Here is a 13714-nt window from a genome sequence, read left to right as displayed (position 1 = left end):
CGTGGGTAATGTCTCACATAATGCCTAACATGTTGACACCAGCACCCATATTAACGGGAATACCCGCCAATAAAGTCAACAGGAAAATCGGGAAAACCCCACCCAGGAAGAAAGAAAGACGGATAGGGGAAGTAGAGCGGGAAAACCTCAGTATGTCATTCATATGATCATCAGGGGGACCGACATTCCCCAAGGACCCCCGATCAAACGGGTGAAAGTGTCCCCTGCAATGGAAAGGTTAATTCGGGGCCGCATGCCCCAAGACATCCTCGTGTTCAGCGAGGAAGATTTTGAGACCTTGACTCAACCATATAACGATGCACTGGTAATTTCGTTTCTCTTGACTAATGTTAAAAAATGTGTACTCATGGATCTGTAGCTCGGCCAACGTGATCAGGTCAAAGGTGGTAGAACAACTTGGGCTGCTCGATCAGTTCGTGCCTACCTCCCGAGTCCTCAACGACTTCAACATGGCCGGTGAAGCTACGAAGGGGGAGATAACCCTCTCGGTCAATGTGTCCGAGGCAGTTCAGGATGCTAAATTCCATATCATCGACGGTGACATTAGGTACAACGCATTTCTTGGGAGGCCGTGGATACACAGCATGAGGGCAGTACCATCAACTCTGCATCAGATGATGAAATTTCCAATGAAGGACGGTATAAAAAAAGTATATTGAGAACAACATGCGGCGAAAGAAATGTTCGCGGTCCAATGGGAAACGTCAGATTCTATACACTCTACCTCGGAAGAGCTGGGAGACAAACATACCCCCGAAGATGAAGAAGACGATTTCCTCGCTCCTCGAACCTTCGTTTCCCCCGAAGAGTCGGACGCAACAAAGTCGACTATTGAAGAACTAGAGCAAGTTGTTTTGGTCGAACATCTCCCAGATCGGAAGGTATACCTGGGAACGGAGCTAACCCCCAAAGGAGAAAACTCATTCAATTTCTTATTAATAACATCGATTGTTTCACTTGGTCCCACTTAGATATGACAGGGATCCACCGGAAATAACCATCCATCGACTAAGTGTCGACCCTAGATTTAAATCGGTGAAGTAAAAAAGAAGACCCCGGTCCGAAGTAAAACACGCATTCATCAAGGACGAGGTAACAAAACTCCTCAAAATAGGGTCTATTAGGGAGGTAAAGTATCCCGAATGGCTGGCCAATGTGGTGGTAGTTACCACAAAGGGAAATAAGTTAAGAATATGCATAGATAAACACTTAAATAAAGCGTGCCCCAAGGATTTATTCCCGTTGGCTAACATCGACTGTTTGATCAATGCCATGGCCGGTCATGAGACCCTCACTTTTCTCGATGCCTACCCGGGTTATAATCAAATTCAGATGAACCCCGAAGACAGGGAAAAGACTTTGTTCATCAAGAAGTATGGTATATACTGTTACAATGTAATGCCCTTCGAGCTGAAAAATGCGGGAGCCATATACCAGCGCCTACTTAATAAAATATTCGAACATCAAATAGGCAAATCCATGGAGGTTTATATTAATGACATTCTATTTAAGTCCCTGCGCACAGAGGACCATTTGACTCATTTGCAGGAGACATTCGACATCCTCAGAAGCTACAACATGAAACTCAATCCCGAGAAATGTGCCTTCGAAGAGGGTTCGGGAAAATTCCTAGGCTTCATGGTGTCAAACAGGGGAATCGAGATCAACCCCATCAAAATCAAGGTTATCGAAGAAATCACGGTGGTAAACAATGTGAAGGTCGTGCAATGGCTGACGGGGCGGATAACACCCTTGGGCCAATTCATATCGAGGTCATCAGACAGGAGTCATCATTTATTCTCCTTACTCAAAAAGAAAAACAACTTCGAATGGACTCCAGAATGCCAACGCGCCTTGGAGGAGTTGAAGCGATATCTACCTAGCCCGCCTTTACTCCACACACCAAAGGAGGATGAAACACTGTATTTATACCTGGTTGTATCCGAGATAGCAGTAAGTGGCATGCTAGTTCGAGAATAGAAAGGTACGGAATTCCCTATTTATTATGTAATTCATACCCTGGGAGATACCGAAACCAGGTATCCGCACCTAGAAAAATTAGCCCTTGCATTAATAAGCGCATCACGAAAGTTGAAACCTTACTTTAAATGCCATCATATTTGTGTTTTAACGACATATCCTCTTTGAAGAATATTGCATAAGCCTAAATTATCGGGCCGATTGGCCAAATGGGCCATCAAACTCGGGGGATATGATATCGAGTATCAATCTCGAACAGCTATCAAGTCCTAAATTCTGGCGGATTTTGTGGCCAACTTTTCGCCCTCCCTCGTGCCTGAGGTAGAGAAAGAACTCTTACTAAAAACAGGCACATCTTCCGGGGTATGGACCATGTCCACTGACGGCACCTCGAATGTAAGAGGATCCGGGTTCGACATAGTTCTGAAGCTGCCTACGAGCGGCATAATTAGGTAATCTATAAAAACTACAAGGTTGACTAACAACGAAGCCGAATATGAGGCTATGATTACAGGTCTGGAATTGGCCAAGGGCCTAGGTGCTGAAGTCATCGAAGCGAGATGTGATTCCCTCTTAGTAGTAAATCAGGTAAATGGGAGCTTCGAGGTTCGAGAAGACATGATGCAAAGATACTTAGATAAAATTCAAGTTACATTGCACCGCTTCAAAGAATGGACTCTGGTCTACATACCTCGAGAGCAGAATAGTGAGGTCGATGCCCTTGCAAACCTAGGATCATCTATTGAAGAAGATGACCTACTCCCCGGGGCCGTTGTTCAGCTATGCAAATCAGTGATCGAGGAAGGTCATGCCGAGATCAACTCCACTAGCCTAACATGGGACTGGAGAAATAAATACATCGATTATTTGGAAAGTGGGAAACTACCCGTGGATCCAAAAGAGTCGAGGGCCTTATGAACTAAAGCAGCCCGATTGTCGCTCGATGAAAACAAAACTCTGTATGGAAGAACCTTTGATGGGCCCATAGCAGTATGTCTGGGACCGTAGGACACTGATTATGTACTCCGAAAAAATTCACGAGGGCACCTGCGGAAATCACTCAGGTGTTGATTCCTTAGTCCGGAAGGTGATCAGAGTAGGCTACTATTGGGAAAACATGGAAAAGGATACGAAAGAATTCGTTCGTAAATGCGACAAATGCTAGGGATTTGCCCCGATGATTCACCAACATGCTGAACAGCTGCATTCGGTCTTGTCGCTATGGCCATTCATGAAATGGGGGATGGACATCGTCGGGCCTCTACCAACGGTACCAGGTAAAGCTAGATTTATTTTATTGATGACTGATTACTTATCAAAGTGGGTGGAAGCACAGGCTTTCGAAAAGATATATAAAAAAAAAGTCATTAACTTCATCTAGGACCACATCATGTGCCGATTCGGAATCCCTTCCGAGATAACATATGATAATGGGAAGCAGTTCATCATAGGCAAAGTAACGCAGTTCCTCGAGGATTATAAAATCAAAAGAATCTTGTCGACACCCTAGAACCCGTGTGCTAACGGTTAGGCCAAATCTACAAACAAGACCATCATTCAACACTTAAAGAAGAAGTTGGAAAGTGCTAAGGGAAAATAGAGAGAAATATTACCCGAAGTGCTATGGGCATATTGAACAATTCCAAAATAAAGCACATGAGAAACACCTTTCTCTCTGGTATATGGTGCCGAGGCTTTGATACCGGTAGAAGTCAGAGAGCCAAGCGCCAGATTCCGACACACCACCGAGAGCTCGAACAATGAGGCCATGACTGCAGCCCTCGAACTATTAGATGAAAAGCGAGAAGCTTCACTGGTCCGAATGGTCGCCCAAAAACAAAGGATTGAAAGGTATTATAACAGGAGAACAAATTTTTGACATTTCAGAGTCGGGGACTTAGTCCTAAGGAAAGTCACCCTTAACACTCGAAACCCTAATGAAGGAAATCTAGGCAAAAACTAGGAAGGACCGTACCGCCTCCTCAGAGTGATCGGCAAAGGGTCCTACAAGCTCGGTACCATGGAAGGCTAACAACTTCCAAGAAATTGGAACATATCAATGCTCAAACATTATTAATGCTAAGGTGTTCGATGGAAGACGCCGAAAACCCCGGGCTCAAAGACCTTGGGTTTTTAAAGCATGTGTTGTACTCTTTTCCTTCGATCGGATTTTGTCCCAAGAAGGGTTTTACCGGCAAGGTTTTTAACGAGGCAACATCTATATGCTACCTAAGGAAAATTTCACAAAGTATTCAAGGCTTCTCTTCAATCAACCTCTAACACTGGGGGGCATCCCCCCGGAAGATCACCTTCTCGAAGAAGCCAAGATGAACCAAAAAGGGTCTCAGTAGAAAAATGATGTATCGGGCCAAACGGTCGAATGAACCATGTCCGCATAGAATAATTGAGCCCCAGATGGCAAAAACATGTATACTTGTGCCATGTAATCAAAGAATATCTTCTCCTCCACCAAAACGCTCTACATTTCAAAGAAGTACGCCATGTCAACAAAAAACGGCTTTAGAGCCAGAAATTTCTCGAACACACGGGGACTAACATCAAAAACTGGAGGCCACATGACCTCTGGGTTGGAAACTCCAAACTCGTAAACTCTCAATGAGGAAGTACCAAGTTTACAAAAATAACGGCTGCAGAGCCAAAAATCTATCGACGTCTCAGGGACTGTCATCAACTGTCTTCCCTTCGAGAAATAAGTAACTCATCTGTAAGACCTCAAGCAAGGCATGAACCATACTTGTACCAAGTACCACATATGTAAGACCTCAAGCAAGGCATGAACCATACTTGTACCAAGTGACTTATCTGTAAGACCTCAAATAAGGCATGTTAAAATTTGTAAGACCTTACAAAAGGCATAATCCCAATCTTAAAGTTAAGGCTATACATCCAAACTTATAAGACCCCTAAAAAGTCATACCCTCAATATAGACGCCAAAACTATTTCACTTGGGGACTGAAAGGCTCCGGCCAAACATAATGAATACAGTCACAAGGCTGTACCAGCCAAACTAACAAGACTCGGGGATGCCCGACCGTCGTTATAAAATCACAGGCCTTCAATTACATCGAAAAAACTCGAAAAGAACCGGTTAATCAAGCTACCCTCGGCATAAGAAAAAAAGCTTTGATCATATCAGCTCCAAGCAATAGGCTTCGAAACAATTCATCCATCAAGTGAAACCTCCCGATGTGCTAATTCATTGCTACAGAACGACCTACAATCGAGGTTCTTATCGAGCCGTCGATGAGCCAGGCGAGCACAAAACTTCAAAAAGTCTTTAGCTAGGGAAAAATAAAGCCTATATAAGAGGTTGTACCGACCCAATGTGTAAGAGCCAATGTCGCCAGCTTAAAATTAAAGGTCGTACCGACCTAATGCGTAAGAGCCACTGTTGCCAACCTATATTGAGAGGTCATTCCGACCCAACGTGTAAGAGCCTAAGAGCCAGCTTAAATTTTTTACAAAAAACTTAAGGGTCAATGAGCTCGAGTCGAAATCCAACTCGGAGACCAAACCCAAAACAATTAACTAAAAAAACCTAAGGGCAAATACGTAAGAGCCACTGTTGCCAGCCTAATCCAAAAGGTCGTACCGAACAAATGCGTAAGAGCCATTGTCGCTAGCCAAAAATCTCAGCACCGGTTTCTAGACCTAAGGGTCGGTAAACCCGAGTCGAGAACTCGACACGGGGACTGAGCCTGGAACGGTCGACCTTCGACCATTACGAATCGCTCAGCAATAGAAAAAACCCAAGGGTCTAACCCGAGGTCCAAAATCTCAGACCAATTGTCAAAAAACATCGTAGATTATTCCTAAAAGGCAAAGAAAAAATATAAGTGATGAAAAACGAAAGGCCTTCTATATATATTGCTCACAAGGGTACGTTTACAAGGCCTTTAAAAGCCCTTACAAGAAAGAGATCAAATAGAACCCTAATCTACTGTCGGGTCTATGCCTTCGACACCTCCCTAGGAGTATGTTCCCAAACGGTTCTGTCCACAGTCCCAGGGCCTTCAACGGCCTCTTTCCCTGTGGGGATTCCGCCTTTATTCTCAACATCTCCTGAGCCACTGCTCGACACACCTTCAGAAGCAAGCAGAGCAGCAGCTTTCATCTTTAGGTTCTTCACCCTCTCGAGCTCCGCAGATAGATTAATGCCCCTTGCGTGTGTATCCTCAAGAACCCGCCTCCAAGATTCTAACTGAGCTTGTTCCATGGCTCGAGTCAATTTCAGTTCTGCCCCCTCGGGCACTCTCCTGTCTTGAGCATTTATTACAACAGCATCCTCTTTATGCAAGGATATGAGCGCCTCGATTTCAGTTTTGATCTCAGATAATGCAGCAACTAACTCAGTATGAAGGCATCTATACTTGTCACTATCCGCCTTCGCATCATGAAGTTGATGCCCGACTAAGGCCATCTTTACCTGGAGGGTATCCCTCTCTGAAGCTATCTCTCTCATGTGTCGTCTGAGTTTGAGAATTTCGGAGTCTCTAGATCGGAGCTTCTCCCTCAGTAGGGCATCATTCTTCTCAAACTGCGCAAATCAGATCAAAGGTGTCAAAACACTGAGATCTGGTAAAAATGCAGGCAAAAGCAAAAGAAAACTACATAACCTGTTCAGCGAGATGAGTCTTCTCATGCTCGTGGTGAGTCACCTCAGCTTGAAATCGGGCGAAGGTCTGCTTATAAAGCACCCTGTGTTGGAGCTATGAAAGAGACAAGTTAGAAAGATGAAGATTAGGACGATAGGACGAATTTACAAAAACTACCTGCTCACAAAGCCTATCCATCTCACTGAAAATGAGTGAGGCATCGAACTCAAGGATTTTCTTGGGTGCAGCTAAAGGCCTTTCAAATGCATCTTTATCTCTGATGGGCACCCACACATCAGAAGGTTCTTTATTCTGGGCATCCTGCGTTTCCTTAGGAGGTAAGGTCAGTCCCGGAGCAGAATCACTCACGTCAATAACACCGACAGGAACAATCGGGGCTGTCTCTTATCCCCGAAGAGCTTCAGAACTAGGTTTCTCCGAACCGCCTACCAAATGTGCCTCTGCTCGAGGAATATTTTGGCCGTCAACCGGATCAGGGACATTACCCAATACCTTCTCGATGGCCTCTTCAACCCGAGGTTAGACAAAGACATCACCAAGTTTCGACTTGGAAGCCACTATCTCTACGGTATAAGGGGCGATCAGGTTTTCCCCTCCCTCGGATGCTATCGAGGAATCAGTTTTCTCCTCACCTTCAGCTCGGGGACTCCCCACTACTCCTAAAATTAAGGCTATTGAGTCAACCTTAGGTTCTTCCACTTTGGTCCTCTTGGATTCTAAAGGCTCAATCGACAATTCCCTTCGTCTTTTCTTTTCTTAGTCGGGTTTTGGGGTATCCGTTTCACCAAGCTGTGCTCCCCTCATTAGAGGGACCTCTCCCAGACCTGCATAAATACAAAATATAAACATAGGGAGTAAGGACACTATCAGCAGTAGTTCTGTTAAGAGGTACAATTACAACAGAAGTAAAAGCTCACCGTGGTCCTTGGCTTCCCATCGAGCTTGGGACAGATCACGCCACACGTGCTCAACGTATGGGAAAATCGAATCGAGCTGGTTGACCCAGCCCGAGAGGTCCTTAACCGCATTGGGGTACACGGCGATGGCTGTATCAGCGGAAGAAGTCAGTTCGTGGGAAGATGTACCCAAAGAGAAGCAAGGGAATATTTTATTAACATATCTACTTATGTTTCATGTTCCACTTTTCGGGGAACGACATCCTCTCTGCTGGAATCAGGTCCGAAGTCCTAACTAGGACAAAACGGCTCATCCACCCTCTGTTCCTAACCTCGTCAGTGCAAGTAAAAAGGGCTCTCGAGGCCCGACAGTGGAGCTTTATTAGGCTCCCATAGAAGAGTCGGGGGATATACATTTTGATCAGGTGGTCCAGAGTGAAGGACATCTTCTTAACCATGTTCGCATAATATCTGGTCATGTAAACAATACGCCAGAACAAAGGATGAATCTGGCCAAGGGTTACTCGGTATCATTTGCATAAGTCGAGGATCACGGGGTCTATTAGAGATGAGGATGCCTCCACCGGGTCAAGGGTAAACGGATAAGTATACACACTGAGGAAGCCATCCTTGTATGTCTTTATGTCCTCCTGAGAAGGAATTTCCACGAGCACCGCATCCCCCCAGCGGTAGTCGGCCTTCACCCTTTCAACGTCAGCTATTGAACTAACATATTGGGACACGGGTTCGCATTGCCCCGGCTTCGAAGAAGGTTTTTCGGTCTTAAAAATGGAGATCGTTTCAAAAGCCCCTGGAATGCATTCCCCAGCGTAGGGGGCATTGTTGCTTTACCCTTAGACGAGCATGAGGAAGAAGAAGGCATATCTTCCTAAGGAATAGAGGTGTAAGTTTGTGCCATTCTTGTTAAAAGGTTTTAGAGGAGAAATAAAAATTGTGTTTCAAAAAGAGAACACAAGGGAGAGGTAGGAAGAACTCTTTTGAGGGCTTGGTGGTGCAGTGGAAAATAAGGAGCGAAAGAAGAAGTATTTATAGAGGTCTAACACACATGTTGGAGCAGGCCAAATGACGGCCAACCACTGTAATTAATTCGAAGGCTTTTCAGGGCTGTGTCGATGCGACCTTTAGACACATCATTTTGTCGTATCAATCGTTTGACAGGGTGTGATTACCATTATGATGGAAGTAACGAAGGGGAAGGAATTTGATATAGTTTCTTATCGTTTTACTCTAAGAAACATGGGGACTATCTGTATACGGGTGAAATCGAGAAGCCCAATTTCACGATAATTGTGTATTTTCCTTAGCTTCGCCTTAGAAAGGCCTCGAAGGCCCGGGGTGCAGTTTGAGGTTTCGACCTCGAGGGTCCTTCACACCCAACCTTAGTGCAGCATGAGTTGATGGTTATCATGGATAAACGGGAAGTTCCCTGGCACGTGGTTCGAACTAACAACACCTACAAGAATAGTACCAGTTTGTACCAGACTGTTAAGTAGTTGTACCAGCTATTTTACTTTGTAATAAATATACATATACTATGTTGGGATCCCCTCCTCCGATATAAAGGGGACCTTTACTGCTTTTGTACACACGATAATACATATTACTCACAACATTCAATATAAGAACATTCTCTCTACTCTCTAAATTAAGCATATTCTCTTGATTTCATTGTTTATTGCTTACATTTATTGTGTTCTATTTATTGTTCTTCAATAATTGCTCATTATTGACCATAAAGAGCCTTCATCAAAGCTCTCAATATTGTTAGCCCTCCATCGGCTGTCCATAGCTCAGTATCAAGCTCGACCTTGAGGCTACCATATACCCTGGCTCGAGGCCCTGATTTCCAGCCGCTCGGTTTGCCTAAATACACTATTTTCAAGTTCTTACCTTATTTTCTAGTCTTGTAATTAGCATCTACTGGCTAACAACTAGCATAAAAACAGATCACGTAGTTTTAGAACCATAAAATCAAATCTAATTGTAATTACCATTTTCAAGGTAAATACATAAATGTAAAAGGGAGAGGGTTTTACCTTAGCAATGATAGCGATTGAGCCTTGGTACGTTATCATTTCTTGCTCCGAGGACGCGACACGATCCTTTATTCACCCATTTGGATGTAGCCGAGAATGTCAGCTATTTTTTAGCGTCGGTGTCGGTGCCACATCGTGCACCATGAACATTTCTTTTGCTACATGTTGCTCCCCGTATACTTCTTTTACTCCATCCTTTGTTGGAAATTTCATCATTAGATGAAGGGTTGGTGGTACTGCCCTCATACTGTGTATCCACGGCCTTCCAAGTAAGTCATTGTATCTCATGTCACCTTCAATGATATGAAACTTGGTATCTTGGGTTGTACCGGCCATGTCGACCGGGAGGATGATCTCCCCTTTCGTTGTCTCGCTTGACATGTTGAATCCATTGAGGACTCGAGAGGCGGGTACGATATGGTCGAGGAATCCAAACTGCTCCACCACCCTCGACTTGATTATGTTGGCCGAGCTACCTGGATCCATGGGCACACATTTAATTTGAAATTTGTTCAAAAGAAAAGAAATTATCAGTTCATCATTATGAGGTTGAGACAAGGTCTCGATGTCCTCTTCGTTGAAGGTGAGAGCATCCTCTGGTATGTAACTCCGAGTTTGATTTTCCCTAGTGATGGATATTTTCATCCGCTTGATAACGGGTCTATGTGGGGTGTCGACCCCTCCAATGATCATGTGGATGACGTGTTTTTGTTCTTCTGGTTCGTTCTTTCCATTCGCCTCTCTTTCTTAAAAGTGGTTCTTGGCTCGATTGCTGAGGAATTCTCGAAGGTGCCCTTCGTTGACTAGCCGAGCTACCTCCTCTCAGCTACAATCCTCGGTCCTATGACTATGGATGCTATGGTACTCGCACATCAGGTTGGGGTTCCTTTTGGAAGGATCTGACTGTGCGGGTTTTGGCCATCTAGTATCCCTAATTCTACCCATGGCTGATATTATGTCCGAGACATCGATGTTAAAGTTGTATTCTGACAACCGGGGTGCCTCCACTGGCCTCGAATGCCTATCGAACCCGGTCTTGATCATACAGGATTTTTGGCCTCGCTCTACTCCTTGATCATTTCGAGGTACATTTCGCCTCAAAATGTTTCTTTGATCTTTGAAGTATGGCTGCTACCTTTCTTTGCCTGATCTCGACTCCCTTTCTACAGACTTTGATTCCTTTGCTAGGAGCATTTTGGATATATTGAGCTAGAGAGGGCTCCTAATTGGTCGTCCTCGACCTGATCTTCGATTGATATCTGTTGTGTACATCTGCCCAAGTCACTGCGGGATGTTCAACCAAGTTCTACTTTAGTTGCTTCGAAGCTACCGAGCTTCATTCGTTCAAACCTTGAGTGAAGGACTACACTACCTAGTCATTGGAGACTGGTGGCAATTCCATTCACTCCATCTGGAATGAGATACAAATTCCCTCAGCATCTCATTCTCCTTTTGTTTGATCTTGAAGACGTCGGACTTCCTTGTAGCAACCTTGATAGCACCGGCATGCGCCTTCACAAAAGAATCTGCTAACATGGCAAACGAATCTATCGAGTTCGGGGGTAGGTTATGATACCACATCATGGCCCCCTTCGACGGTGTTTCTCAAAATTTCTTCAGCAAGACGGATTCGATCTTGTCATCATTTAAGTCATTCCCTTTTACAGCACAAATATTCGGGATGGGTTTCAGAGCCGCGCTCGATGGGAATGGTCTCTACATGAACTTCTTTGAACCTACACCCTTTAGAATCGGGGGTGCGCCTGGGATCTGATCGACCCTCGAGTTATAAGTCTCCACCTTTTTATTGTTAGCTTCTATCTTCCTTTCTCTTGATTCAATCCTTTTAGTGAGGTTCTCGAGCATCTTCATAATAGTGGGGTCCCTTGCTGACCCGTTGTTATTTGATCTCCCTGGTGCCTGCTCGACTCGAGGAGTTGTTTCCGGTGTTGCCGTGCTTGGAGTTTTTTGTTGACTTTGCAGCTGAGCAATAGCCGCTTGTTGTGCTTGCAGCATTTCAAAAATGACTTGGAGGCTGACTCCTCCTTCTTCCATCCTTCGTGCTTCTTGGCCTCCAGCCTGGACTTTCCTGTGTCCGTTCCTTACGGGGTCTGCGCCTGCTTCCGTGTTTAGGACTTTGTGGGAGTTGATATCAACTGGCTCCATATTTGGTGCTCCCTCAGGGTTTACAGGTGGTACACCCAGCCCTATGCCGCTATTTTCTCCAAGTTCTTCAGGGTTTACAGGTGTGAATAGTAACGTGTGTTATCAGAAAACTAGCACCAAAACAATCACTATTATTTTTAGGCCCACGGTGGGCGCCAAACTGTTTACCTGAAAAATGGTAATTATAATTATATTTGATTTTGTGGTTCTAAAATACGTGATTTATTTTTATACTAGTTGTTAGGTAATAGGTGCTAAGTGTAAGTAAAGAAAATAAGAAATACAAACCAAAGCTATTCACAGAATCGAGCCCCGAGCTGGCTGGAACAAAGGCTTCGGGCCTGTTTAGGGAGGTTAGTAGTGAGCTATTGATGAAGAAACAATGATAATGGAGGCCTCAAAGATGGCCTTTTGCGGTTAATAATGAGCAATAAATGAAGAACAATAAATGAACAATGAAAGAATAAGCAATAAATGTGAAGAACAATTGTTTAAGCAGAGAGCAGAGAATATTGTATTGTATTTCATATATTCCTTACAAAATGACAAGGGTCCCCTTTATATATGAGGGGTGAATCCCAACACAGTACATGTCTAATAAATGACGAAGAAACCCATTTGAATCAACTAATGTTGACTTGGATTCATTTGAATAGAATAAACCCATATCAGTGGTCTCTCGCAAGTATCTGAATATATGCTTAATACCATTCCATTGTCTTTGTGTTGATGAAGAACTAAATCTTGCTAACAAGCTTACTGAGAAAGCTATATCTGGTCGAGAATTGTTGGCAAGATACATTAACTCCCCAATTACACTAAGATATGGTATTTCGGAACCAGGAAGCTCTTTATCATTTTCATAAGGTCGGAATGGATATTTATTTATATCAAGTGATCTTACAACCATCGGCTACTCAATGGATGTGCTTTATCCCTATATAATCGCTTTAGATCTTTTCAGTGTATGTTGATTGATGGACAAAAATTCCATCTTTCATATACTCAATTTATAGACCAAGACAAAATCTCGTCTTTCCAAGATCTTTCATTTCAAATTCTTTCTTCAAACAGTCTACTGCTTGTGGAAGCTCCCCTGGAGTTCCAATGATATTCAAATCATCAATATACACAGTGATTATAATAAATTCAGATCCAGACCTTTTTATAAAGGACAAATTGGATCATTCTGGTACCCTTCTTTCAATAGGAACTCACATAGGCGATTATACCACATGCAACCTGATTGTTTCAATCCGTATAAGAATTTTTGAAGCTTTATTGAACAAGTTTCTCGAAAACTTTTATATGCTTCGGGCACTTTAAATCCTTCAGGAATTTTCTAAAGATTTCATTGTCTAATGAGCCATACAAATAGGCTGTGACAACATCCATAAGATGCATATCAAGTTTTCATGAGCTGCCAGATTTATAAGATATCTGAATGTTATAGCATCCACCACAGGAGAATATGTCTCTATACAATCAATGCCAGGTCTTTGCGAAAATCCTTGTGCCACAAGTCGTGCTTTATATCTAACGACTTCATCTTTATCAATTCATTTTCGTACAAAAACCCATTTCTACCCTACTGGCTTTATCCCTTCAGGTGTTCGAACTATACGTCTGAAGACTTCACATTTTTCAAGTGAATTTAATTCGGCCTGGATAGTGTCTTTCCATTTTGGCCAATCATTTCTCTGTTTACATTCATCAACAGATTTTGGTTCAAGATCCTCATCTTGTTGCATTATTACAACAACAACATTATAAGCAAAAATGTAATCGATAACAATATTATTTCGGTTCCATCTTTTTCCCGTTGAGGCATAACTTATTAATATCTCTTCATTCTCAATATTTTCAGGTACTTGGACCTCCTCTAAGTTCTTATCATTTGTTATGTCTTGGGGCTCTTCTTGAGCCACTATCTCCGTGTTATGATCACTTTGATCA

The sequence above is a fragment of the Nicotiana tabacum genome, chromosome 3 (genome assembly GCF_000715075.1).
Source record: "Nicotiana tabacum cultivar K326 chromosome 3, ASM71507v2, whole genome shotgun sequence".
Lineage (NCBI taxonomy): Eukaryota > Viridiplantae > Streptophyta > Magnoliopsida > Solanales > Solanaceae > Nicotiana > Nicotiana tabacum.
Note: the sequence above shows the minus strand (reverse complement) of the source record.